Source organism: Colossoma macropomum, unplaced genomic scaffold (genome assembly GCF_904425465.1).
Source record: "Colossoma macropomum unplaced genomic scaffold, Colossoma_macropomum, whole genome shotgun sequence".
NCBI lineage: Eukaryota > Metazoa > Chordata > Actinopteri > Characiformes > Serrasalmidae > Colossoma > Colossoma macropomum.
The window spans coordinates 12,888,438-12,901,673 of NW_023494804.1; positions in this window are offsets into that span (position 1 = coordinate 12,888,438).

The window sequence follows — 13,236 nt, forward strand, 5'->3', positions numbered from 1 at the left end:
CAAATGCAAATACTGCAATTGCTGTATAAATACAGATGATTGTTATGGAACGTTTAAGATTAAATGTGATCATTTCGTGGACATCTTAGATGAATTTGTACTCCTTTATATCTGGAGTGAGTAAAATTTTGGGGGATTTAAATTATTTTTCTCACCGTTATTGATTAATTGATAAATCATCACAAAGTATTTTATGCTTTACAAAAAGCTGTTAAACTGTACCATTTTGCATAATGTATATCTATTTATTCATGAAAACCAGCTTTATATGGTGATACTGGTATCTGGGACCTAAGGATGTTCTTCAAACATTCATTTCTAATGTATCACATGTAGAATAAAATTTTGATATATATACATATAAACAAGCATTGTCTGTTTCTTTATTATGTATATATTTTGTGTGTGTGTGTGTGTGTGTACACCGATGAGCCAAAACAGTACCACCACCTGATTAAAATGCTGTTGGTCGTTCGTGTGCTGCCAAAATGGATCAACCCGGCAGCATTTTGGAGATGCTTAGACCCAATTGTCTGGCCATAACGATTCGTCCCTTAAAGTCATTTGGGTCTTCACACCTTCACGTTTCTCTTGCACCTGACACGTCAAATAAGAAAACTGACTGTTCACTTACCGTCTAATATATCCCAGACCTTGACATGTCTGTCAGTTGTCATAATGTTTTTGCTCAAACATAAAAAATCAGTGAATACATGTACTACATAGACTATAGCCATTGTTTGCCTGTTCATGTGTTCATACTTTAACATTATTTTCCATCTGCAGTAACTATGTTGGTTTCTACTATTGAGGAATTGAAGAAATAGACTTACAAAGTTACATGGGAAGAAATTACTTGGCCATCGCAAATGACAATGCTGTAAATCAAGTGATTACAATTGCTTATGATAATGCTCGAGAAAGTATGTTTGTTTTTTTGGTGAAAATGAAAATGTTTTGAGATTTTATGTATTGAATAATTTTCTAAAGAAGCATAATAGAATTAAATCATTGTCAGAGATTTACACTGTTCATAAACACATGCATAAAAATATTACAGCAGATAACATCTTATTCACCCCTAATGTGGCAATTGTTATTTATTCACATTCAAAATACATTAAAACATACAAACAGTGAAATATTGGACCATAGATAATATATTAGAGACAGTTGATGTCATTCTATACATAGCAAGGTGAAGCCACTTGGACATATTGGTACTTCCCTGTACGTGCTGTAAATTGAACGGTTCCCATAAACTGCATGTTTAACAAAAATGCAGAGATGTGTGTTCCTGTAACAATACCCAATTGCTGGGTTGTGAGTCTGTGAGTCTGTGTAAGTTTCATTGCTTTGAAATCAACCTGAAATCAACATTGAAAATTTACCATGCTAGTTTATTCCTGATGATATTAAACACAATTCATTATATTATTAATTTTGTACATTAAAATGTATAACTATTTTTTTATTAAATCCCCATAATAAAAAATATAAACTAAACATTTTCACTTCCCAAATACGCTATAATAATACACTATATGGTCAAAGGTATGTGGACACTCTTCCTAATTAATGAGTTCAAGTGTTTCAGCCACATTCATTACTGGTGTATAAAATCAAGCACATAGTCATGCAATCTCCCCAAAAACATAAGCAGTAGAATGGTCCGTACTGTAAAGCTCAGTGACTTTAAACATGAAAACTGTCATAGGATGCCACCTTTGCCACAAGTCAGTTGATGTATGTTTCTGCCTGGGTCTGCCCCAGTCAACTGTAAATGCTATTATTGTAAAATGTAAAACCCATAAAAATAAAATAAATGCCAAATGTATTTATTAAATATATTTTTGCATTGTATGAAAATGGCCAAAAATGCTTTGAAATGCGATCATGTATGTTATTATACAACCCATTTTCAAAAAAGTTGGGACGCTGTGCAAAATGTAAATAACAATAAAATTCAATCGTGCAAATCATTTGAACCCTATATTTAATTGAAAATAGTACAAAAACAACATCTCAAATGTGAAATTCTATTGTTTTTTGAAAAATATATGCCCGTTTTGAATTTGATGCCAATAACATGTTCCAAAAAAGTTGGGACGGGGGAATGCTTACCATGGTGTTTCATCATCTCTTTTTTTAAGAACTGAGGAGACCAGCTGCTGTAGTTTTAAAAGTGAAATGTTTTCCCCATTTTGGCTTAACATGGGATTTCAGCTGCTCAACAGTTTGGGGTCTCCATTGTCATATTTTTCATTTTAGAATGTGCCAAATGTTTTCAGTGGTGACAGGTCTGGACTGCAGGCAGGCCAGTTTATCACAGGACACTTTTCCACTTCACCTCAGTCCATTTTAAATGAGCTCGGGCCCAGAGAAGGTGGCAGCATTTCTGGATCCTGTTTATATATGCTTTCTTCTTTGCATTTTAGAGTTTTAATAAGCATTTGTGGATGCAGTGCCAAACTGTTTGCATAGACAGTGTTTTTCAGAAGTGTTTCTGAGCCCATGCAGTGATTTCCTCTACATAATCATGGTTGTTTCTAATGCAGTGCCATCTGAAGGCCCAAAGATCCCTGAATCGTTTAATGATATGTACCATAGATGATGAAAACCAAAAGTTCTTTGCTATTTTATGTTGAGAAACTTTATTCCTGAATTGTTGCACTGTTTGGTCGTGCAGTCTTTTACAGAGTGGTGAACCCCTTAATCTTAATTTCTGAAAGACTCAGCCTCTCTGGGATGCTTTTTTACACTCAATCATGTTATTGACCTGTTGCCAATTAACCACCAGGTGGTTTTTTAAGCATTACACAACTTTATCCTACTTTTTGGAACGTGTTGCTGGCATCAAATTCAAAAAGGGCATATATTTTTCAAACAGTACAATTTCTCGGTTTCTACATTTCATATGTTGTCTTCGTACTATTTTAAAATTTTCACAGTGTTTTTCACAGTGTCCCAACTTTTTTGGAAATGGGGGTGTATTTTTTCAACTATATGTAGTTTAATCAAAGGTTACAGATATAACTAAATGGTACTGACTTCTGTGTTTTGCATTGTGCTTTGCATTAACCATGTATGTATGCAGATAGCACTCACATGAAATGTATTTCAAATAAACAAGATATCAAATCAAAACTGCATTTTCACAGTGTATCAATACTTACAACACTTGCAACTGGCTAATAGTTAAATTGAAGATACGGGAATACACATTCATTCCAAACAGAAAAGTGCATTAGACAACTATTTTGGCTATTTTCAAACATTTTCAAATGTTTTTGATAGACATTTACAAACATTCATTTTTTTCATGGTACATTTCTATGTGTAATATTTCCCCATACATTTTACAATACAGGGTGTCCCAAAAAATTGACATCATTTCGTAGTCTAATAACATAGCCAATTCTCCCTCAAATGATCTCAAATTTTAACAAAGTGTGTGAAAACTAACCAAGTTTAATTTTTAATGTTTTTTTTTCAGGTTGAAGAATGGCGTTCACTAGAAATGAAAAGGCATTTTGTGCGTTAGAATATGCTCGAACACAGTCAAACAAGAGTGTGCAGCATGCATTTTCGAGAAAATTCAATAAAAATGCACCAACTGGAAAGCAGATTTGGACATGGCACAAATAATTCAAAGAGGAAGGCTGTCTGTGCAGGGCAAAGGGATCTGGACGACCACCAGTATCAGAAGATATAACATTTGTGAAGCTTCGTGAAATCGGTTACAAAATCTACATGCCTCTGAATTTCTTGTTCGAATTTTGATAAATAAATCTTGTATTGTTCAACATGGACTTGCCCCAGGTGGAGGAGTTTAAGTATCTCGGGGTCTTGTTCACGAGTGATGGGAAGAAGGATCGTGAGATCGACCGCAGGCTGGGACAAGCGGCAGCAGTAATGCGGTCGCTGTACCGGACTGTAGTGGTGAAGAGGGAGCTGAGCCGTAAGGCGAAGCTCTCTGTTTACCAAACGGTCTACATCCCGACCCTCACCTATGGTCATGAGCTGTGGGTAATGACCGAAAGAATGAGATCGCGAATACAAGCGGCAGAAATGAGCTTTCTTCGCAGGGTGGCGGGCTACACTCTATTTGATAGGGTGAGGAGCTCGGCCGTCCGGGAGGAGCTCGGAGTAGAGCCGCTACTCCTCCGCATTGAGAGGAGCCAGCTGAGGTGGTTCGGGCATCTGATCCGGATGCCCCCGGGACGCCTCCCGGTGGGGGTGTACCAGGCACGGCCTACCGGAATAAGACCCCGGGGTCGTCCTAGGACCCGCTGGAGGGATTATATCTCCAAGTTGGCCTGGGAGCGGCTTGGGGTCCCCGGGAATGAGCTGGAGGAAGTTGCGGGGGACAGGGTCACCTGGGATTCTCTGCTCTCCCAACTGCTACCGCGACCCTATCTGGACTAAGCGGTTAACGATGATGATGATGATGATGATGATGATTGTTCAACATGAAGCCTATTTAATTTTGTTTGCCTAGGACATGTAGTTACTCAGATATTCACATCTCAATTTTTTGGGACACCCTGTACATTTATTTTAAATATATTTGGTTAACATGGCAATATATACTGAAATACATGTATGTATATATGTATTTCATATATAAACAAATGCATGTCTATATTTTTTTTCCATATGGGCATCTAGGAGCAACAAAAGCTCAGCCACGAAGCAACCACACAAACTAACAGAGCGGACTGCCTGGTAGTGAAGTGCATAGTGCATAAAAATTGCCTGTCCTCTGTTGCATCACTCAGTATAGAGTTCCAAACTGGAAGCAACATCAGCACGAGAACTGTCTATCATGAGCTTTTTGCAATAGGTCTGCATGGCTGAGCATAGCTCACACAAGCCAAAGATCACTATACGCAATGTCAAACATCAGCTAGACTGGGGTAAAGCATACTGCCATTTGGACTCAGTGGAATCGTGTTCTCTGGAGTGATGAATCATGCTTCACTACTTGATAGTCTGATGAACAAATCTAGGTTTGGTAGATACCAGGAGAATGATACCTACCGGAATGCATAATGCCAACAGTAAAGTCTGATGGAGGAAGGATAATGGTCTGGGGCTGTTTTAGTTCTAGGGAAGGGTAATGTTAATGCTACAGCATACAAGGACATTTTAGACTTTATATACTTCCAACTTTGTGGCAGCAGGGTTGCACAAAATGAGGTCCATAAAGGCATAGTTTGATGAGTTTGATGTAGAAGAATGCCGCCTGCACATAGTCCTGACCACAACCCCACTGAACACCTTTGGGATGAAGTGTAACATCGATTGTGAACCAAGCTTTCTCGGCCCACATCAATGTCTGACATCTCAAACGCTCTTTTTACTGAATAGGCACAAATTCACACAGAAGCACTCCAAATTCTTGTGGAAAGCTTTCTCAGAAGATGGGAAGCTTTCATAGCTGCAATTGGGGTGCAACTCCGTATTAATGGTTTTGTAATGGGATGTCCAACAAGCGCATATATGTGATGATCAGGTGTCCACATACTTGGCCATACAGTGTAAGTCATAGTATGGACGCTAATGCGTTATGATTTTCAATTCACGTAGACTTTGAAAATTAAGAGAACAACTAAATATCTGAAAGTCTCAGTACCCTGCTGAAAAAAAACCCCCATAAAAACCATAAAGTGTTTCTGTTGTTTCCTGATGTGTTTTGGCTTTATAATGGGTTGTAAAGGATCCTAAAGGTTTAACAATGGCTGATTCTAAATGCATTTGATGGTTTTCCTAATGAGATCTAAAGGTGTTCTATTGGAAACCATTAAGCCAATTCCCATTAGAAAAAAAGGCATTAGGTCAGTAGTCCTTTTTCTGCAAGGTATTTTTCTACTTAATAAAGTATTTGCATAAGGCATGTGAATGCAGTTTTAACAACCAGCTTGGAAGCTTGCTAACAGGCTAACAGGTTCCTCTAATAATATTCACTGTTGGGTTTTGAGTTGAAATGTTTACGAAAGGAGTCATTGAAAACTGCAACATACACAGTAAAAAAAAGTTACATGCATGTCGTAGAAGCTTCAGATGTCAGTGTTTAATCTAGAGCTGCTTAAACTGTTAGCTTGGTGCTAACACAGTAAACCACGTAGAAATTCTAGTGGCAATTATCTTTTCTTTTGTGCAGCTGGAACATGGCTTCAGTAGGTCTTTCTGTCTGTTGGCTGTTCAGATGGGATTAGTTTCACATAAGGAAGTGGGGTAATGTGATTATTACCACCATTTGTCAGTTATTTTAATCCTATCAGAACACGGCATGTCAGTCATTTTTACAGACTGTTCATTTCAGCGGCAACAGATTCCGACACCTTTTACCTTCTGTAAATGATCCAAAAAATGACCTCAAGTTGTATCAATCCTGTACAAATGAACATGTCGATAAAACACTATCATATTCTGTGGAAAATGAGTCTCTTAGATATGGAGACATTTGAAGAAGCATTTACTTGTCTTCTCTGAAGAAGTTGAAGTCAGCTTCTTAGTCGCCAGCTTCTTGTTCACACTTCTTCGTTCCACCTTAAATGGAGTGGCAGTTATTATAACGCCTGAAGTGGCAGAACATAACTGCTGCACCTTTTAAAGTGGAACGAGAAAATTTGAATAAGAAGCTGACTTCAGTCTCATTGTTCCCTGAGGGTAAAATCAAGCTGATATGTAACACTACTGTCCTGTCTCACATGTGCAACAACTCAGAACATGTGAAATTACAGAAAAAAAATTAATTTTATGCAGTGAAGTTGACTGTTTACTGTGAATTTCCAAGCTAATGGTAATGCTAATGACACACTGCATTCACGTAAGACAAAAAGGAAAAGGTAAACGAAATAATGGCTCAATTAAACGTTTTAACATCTACTTTTTTCTGGGGTGAAGGCAGTGTGTAAATTAAGTAGCCACTCCCACCTCTGTCATTTAGACTGTGATATTGAGTAGCCATTCCCATCTCTGTCATTTGGACTGTGATATCAAGTAGCTACTGCCATCTCTGTCATTTAGACTGTGATATCAAGTAGCTACTCCCATCTCCGTCATTTACACTGTGATATCAAGTAGCTACTCCCATCTCCATCATTTACACTGTAATATCAAGTAGCTACTCCCATCTCCGTCATTTGGACTGTGATATCAAGTAGCTACTCCCATCTCTGTCATTTAATAGCTACTCCCATCTCTGTCATTTACACTGTGATATCAAGTAGCTACTCCCATCTCTGTCATTTACACTGTGATATCAAGTAGCTACTCCCATCTCCGTCATTTGGACTGTGATATCAAGTAGCTACTCCCATCTCCATCATTTACACTGTGATATCAAGTAGCTACTCCCATCTCCGTCATTTGGACTGTGATATCAAGTAGCTACTCCCATCTCCATCATTTAGACTGTGATATCAAGTAGCTACTCCCATCTCCATCATTTAGACTGTGATATCAAGTAGCTACTCCCATCTCTGTCATTTAGACTGTGATATCAAGTAGCCATTCCCATCTCCGTCATTTAGACTGTGATATTAAGTAGCTACTCCCATCTCTGTCATTTAGACTGTGATATTAAGTAGCTACTCCCATCTCTGTCATTTAGACTGTGATATCAAGTAGCTACTCCCATCTCCATCATTTAGACTGTGATATCAAGTAGCTACTCCCATCTCTGTCATTTAGACTGTGATATCAAGTAGCCATTCCCATCTCCGTCATTTAGACTGTGATATTAAGTAGCTACTCCCATCTCTGTCATTTAGACTGTGATATTAAGTAGCTACTCCCATCTCTGTCATTTAGACTGTGATATCAAGTAGCCACTCCCATCTCTGTCATTTAGACTGTGATATCGAGTAGCCACTCCCATCTCTGATATTTAGACTGTGATTTCTTATCCCATGCGAATTGCTGATAAACATCACAGACATCCTAATGTAAATTGGCATTACCCCAGCTCCCCATGAAAAACTAATCCTGTCCGAATAGGGTTTAGGACTCTAATACGTATGTCTGCGTATTACAACTGGTGAAAGGAATAAAGTTGCTCTTTCAAACAATAATGGCTCCAGAGAGTTATTTTTAAAGTGAATACTTAAAGAACTTTTATCTGGAACTGTTAGCAAAATGCACTGTAGTAAATTGATATATACAGTTAAGTTTATAAATATTTGCGGCAGTGACTATTTTTGTTTGTTCCATGGTTCTCAGGTGATTGATTTGGTCAAAAACATACCACATTTTGTCCTTGGAATAACTTCTTGCTTGCTTTAGTAGTATGTTTGGGCCTCATTCACCAGTTGTTATAAAGAAGAAATTTCTCCATAAAACTCACTTACACAGTTTTCACAAAGATTCTGACATTCACCGATGTTTTCTTATTTGGGATTTGTTCTTGAGGAAGAACAGAATCTATGCACACTCATGAGCACAAAGGTGCAACCAATTCTGCAGTTAGAACAGGTTATGAGTGTGATGTAGGCTTTTTCTTAAGACCTTTCTCAAGAACACATTTAAGAAAATACTTAGGAAGATATTGGAGAATGAGGCCCAATGTCCTGAAGTACTGTCCATTGTGTTTTAGGGCATTTAGTTTGATCTAAGCTGTTCAGATTCTTTGTACACTTCAGAATTCATCCTCTGGCTGTTATGAGCAATCTCATCATCAGTAAGAACCAGAGAGGGTAATCTTCAACTCATCTTTCCATTAGAATTTGTCCCAGACCAAGCCTTTTATGTTTACATTTCAGCAAACTATAACCAGGCCTTTCTGCTTCTTGCATCTCTGAGATGGTAACTTCACAGGCAAAGGAGAAAACATCATTAACTTTTAATGTTAAGTTAATGTAATTAATTTTATTCCATTTAATTTTGGACAATTTGTAATGAAATGGTCACACAACTTAGAAGGCAGCTGCCATTTTCAAATTATGTTTTAAAAAATGAGATACGAAAATGGAGACACAAAGTTTTGTTCTGACACGGATGATATTGTGGTGAACTTTTTCAGGTCATACTGGTGCATTTCTTATGGTCCCGTAAGGTTATGTATAAGACTGTGATTACTTTGTTCCGTTGTTATCATAAGATCCTAAGTAATATTATGAGATACTGGGTCATAATTATGAGGAAGTAAATCATAAGATGCTAATTCATAATTATGAGATATGTCATGATTGAGATACTAAGTTGTAATTATGAGACAGCAAGTCTAATGAGATAATGAGATACTAAGTCATAATAATGACAGAGGATCACATTATTATGGGATATGAAGTAATTCGATTCGATTCGAAGTAACACGATTATAAGATACTAAGTCAACATTATGAGATATTATCTCATTGTTGTGCTATGTCATAATTATTGGATACTAAGTCACAATTATGAGGACCGTTCTCATTTTTATGACGTTATTATGAGTAAATAGCCTTTATTTTTTAAGTGGCAGCAAATGGCTTCCACAGAGAACAGTTCCAAAGGCCAATTCCATTCTTTTTCAGCTGTACTTTGCACTTTGGCATTGTCTTTTGTGAATTTTTTCGTCGTTTTACAACCTGTGGATACAAATGGGTTCGGCATGCTTCCAGGCACTTTCTTTTTTGCTTCTGCTGTTTTGTTGTATTCTGCATGTCTTGTGGGATGTTGTTTTTAAGGGTTATCAAACCCTTAAAGGAGAATTATTTTTATTAGAAGAATTATTGGGTGTGACTGGTGACCTGTCCAGGGGGTTTCCTGCCTTCCACCCATTGACCGCTGGGACAGGCTCCAGCTCCCCCCGCAACCCAGAAGAATAAGCGGCTTAGAAAATGTGTGCGTGTGTGTGTTTGTGTGTGTGTGTGAATTATCGGGTGTGGTATCCCCAGTGATTATAATTGCTTGTCTAATGTCCACACAGCTGACATTTTTACTTTTGGTCTGCAGCCACTCAAGCTGTTTGAAGTCAGTGCTAAGCAGAACAAGAAAGAGAAGGGAACGAAACAACATTTTAAGTTACTGTTTCTCATTTTCGTTGCCAATAAAATTGTGAGTCTTGACACTTTGCCTAATTTTAGTTTTTTTTTCTGTCAAAATGTTTGCCCCTTTTTTTGACCAAAAACCAAAAGCTCCATTTTAAGCATTTTAGACTGAAGTGATAATGCATCCCTAGTAAATTAGCATTCAGCAGTACACAATCAAAACAATAAAAATTCTGCCACTGTCCAATTACTGATAAATGGTACTGGAATTCATTCATTCATCTTCTAAGCCGCTTATCCTTTTGGGTCACGCAGGGTACTGGAGCCTATCCCAGCGGCCACTGGGTGGAAGGCAGGAAATACCCTGGACAGGCCTCCAGTCCATCACAGGGCAGACATACAGACATACACATTCACACTTCTAGGCAATGTAGTATCTCCAGTTCGCCCTGACTGCTTGTCTTTGGACAATGGGGGTAAATCCACGCAGACATGGGGAGAACATGCAAACTCCACACAGATCAGACCCTGGTCGCCTGGCCAAGGAATCAAACTCTTGCTGTGAGGCAACAACTGTAACTGCACACTACAATATACTTTTTTCATAAACTATTGATTATATTGCACATTTTGGATACATGGCACCCTAGGAGCAATCCCTGTGATTCTTCAGGTAATTACCAAGTCCTTCATTAACTGTGCATATGCTATAATAGGAAAATACAGAAATGTGGTAATTTACAGTGCCAGTCAAAAGTTTAGACACACCTGATTGAATGTATGTTTTTCATAATCTTAAAAATGTTTAGATCTACAGGCTTAATAAAAAAAAAAAAAAAAAAACAAAAAGAGTTTTGACTTTATAATTAAATCATAAGACAATCTATTGACTGAAATAGAAATGCTAAATACCTCAACTCTGCAGATCATTCACAAAACACTGTTGATAGTAAGTAATGTCCTGCAAAATAGCATAGCGTCCCGCTCCTGGCTTGCATTGCCGTAGGGTAGACATTCTTTGCAAGTAAGTTGATGTGATTCAGTTAAAAAAGTGCACAAATGTTATTTGTGCTATTTTGTGCTGGGCTCGGGGGCAGTTTGTGTGGGTACAAACTGCCTTTAAAGTGCAATATTTCCCATTTTGATCTATGCTGATGCCACAATAGGTTACCTTTCTGGAGCCTAGCTGAGATATCCAGTTTTGTTACCAGCTGTTACTAGGCCACAGCTTATGTTCCATTCAAACTCCCAATACAGCAAGATAATCGCTGTCCTATAGCAAAGGTGTGCTGGGACCTAGAACAGAAATAAACTGTGGACTGTCTACAGTGCTTTTTGTGGAAAAGAGTGGGTTGACTGAACTGATTTAGTGTGTAAGTAAATGTACTTACAATGAAAGTATGTTTGCAGGTTGAAGGAGCAAATTCACTTTTTTTAGAATAAGGCCAATTAATGTTAGCTGTCTTAATCTTCATTGTGAGCTGTGTATATTTAAAAGACTGTGTTGTATTTTACAACACCCACTTTATCCTTGAGTTCTAAAGTGATAAATATGTAAACAGGTAGTTGATTTTTTTAAAGGATACATGCACCTTTTGCTTATTTTTAAGTCACATAAAGACACAGACACCCAGCACGACAGAGATCGGTTTTAAACAGTGAGTGTGTTACAAGAGTAAATGTGCTGTCATCTTAAAGGAACAGGGGGTGTGAACTTTCTGACAACCTCATTCCACACACACAGTAATTTATAACAATCTCTTGGCAGTATTTAAACATAAAAATTCTATTCTTACAACTTTTCAATAATTCCAACACCAACAACTCTACCCTTTACTGCACTGTGTTGCCATATGGACTGTTTTTTTGTCTGACTACAAAATAGAAGTATATATTTATCTTTTCTTTTGGAAATAAAAGGCTTTTTGAATGACATGGTATACTTTTATGTAATTACATGCTTCCCTGCATTCTGCATTTTTTTTGTCACACATACATCACATGGTGAGTTTAGGCCTCTTAAAGAGTATGTATAATTAATATTTCTACAAAACAACTCGACCAAAAAATAACACAATCTATGAGAGGTTTTCCTTTCTCATAAATAAAACAAATTTAGATTTGAAGGATTTTTGTATAAAGTGATAAAATACAATTGTTGCCTTGGGGCAACAGCATGCAACAATGGAACTGCAATCTTTAATGCATACAATAGGAGTAAATTAATAGACTTTCACTGGAAACCCTGGATATATGGCTGTTACGCACATGTTTTTTCATTGGTTCTTTCCCTTTGTATGCATAGCAGAATACAGTATCATTGATGTACACTAGGGGTGCGGGAAAAAAATTGATTCTTAGATGCGGACGTGAACGATTCTGAATCGATTTTCTAAATATTTAATTTATAACGTAATGTTGACAGAATGTAGAAGGCGGAACTTGGAAGCGGGTAAGTGCAGCGCCTGGACAGTCTCTGGCGGCACATAACAAAAACACAACTGGATGAGCGAGAAATCCGACCGGCTCCCTCTGCATTAAAAGCCAGGTTAGGTCAAGACTCACAACCCAAATGTTAAGAAGAGCTGCTTTCCTCCCCTTTCCCTCAGGAAACTTTTCCTCAAAAGTTCAGTAGTTTCTTCTAAAATGTCTCTCATCGTTCGACTGTTTTACAAGGCTGAAGTCGCTTCTCATTCTCCCGCTTCTCGTTCGAATTTTCCCGTTCCACCTTAAATTCTGAATGAGGCGCCAAATGTAACCTAAATGCGGCACCATCTAAGGTGGAACAGGAAAATTCGAAAGAGAAGTGACTTCAGCTTCGCAACTTTTTTGTGTTTGATCGTCTGTCGCTGCAGATTTAACGTACCAGGAAACTAACGACGCATTTCATCGCAGATGAGTGGCAGCAGTGTCTCATGTGCTCTGAACAAGAGCAGTGAATGAGAGCCATCTAGTTCCCTTGCCTCATCACTTCCATTTGATTTTTTAATAAGAGATATTGGAAGTAAATTCATTATGGATCATTACAAATACTTTGTTTTAAAAGTACCAAGTCCTCAGACAGTGAGAAAATAGAAACGCTGTATAGAAAAAAAAAGATGCACTGAGATGCATCGATAATCGTTTTATAATCGCATCGCAGCCCTCTGAATCGTAATCGAATCGAATTGTGAGGTGCCTAGAGATTCCCACCCCTAGTGTACACTGTTGCCATTTGGCAACAAAATGCAAGGTACGTCTTCACATTTTCTTTTCACTG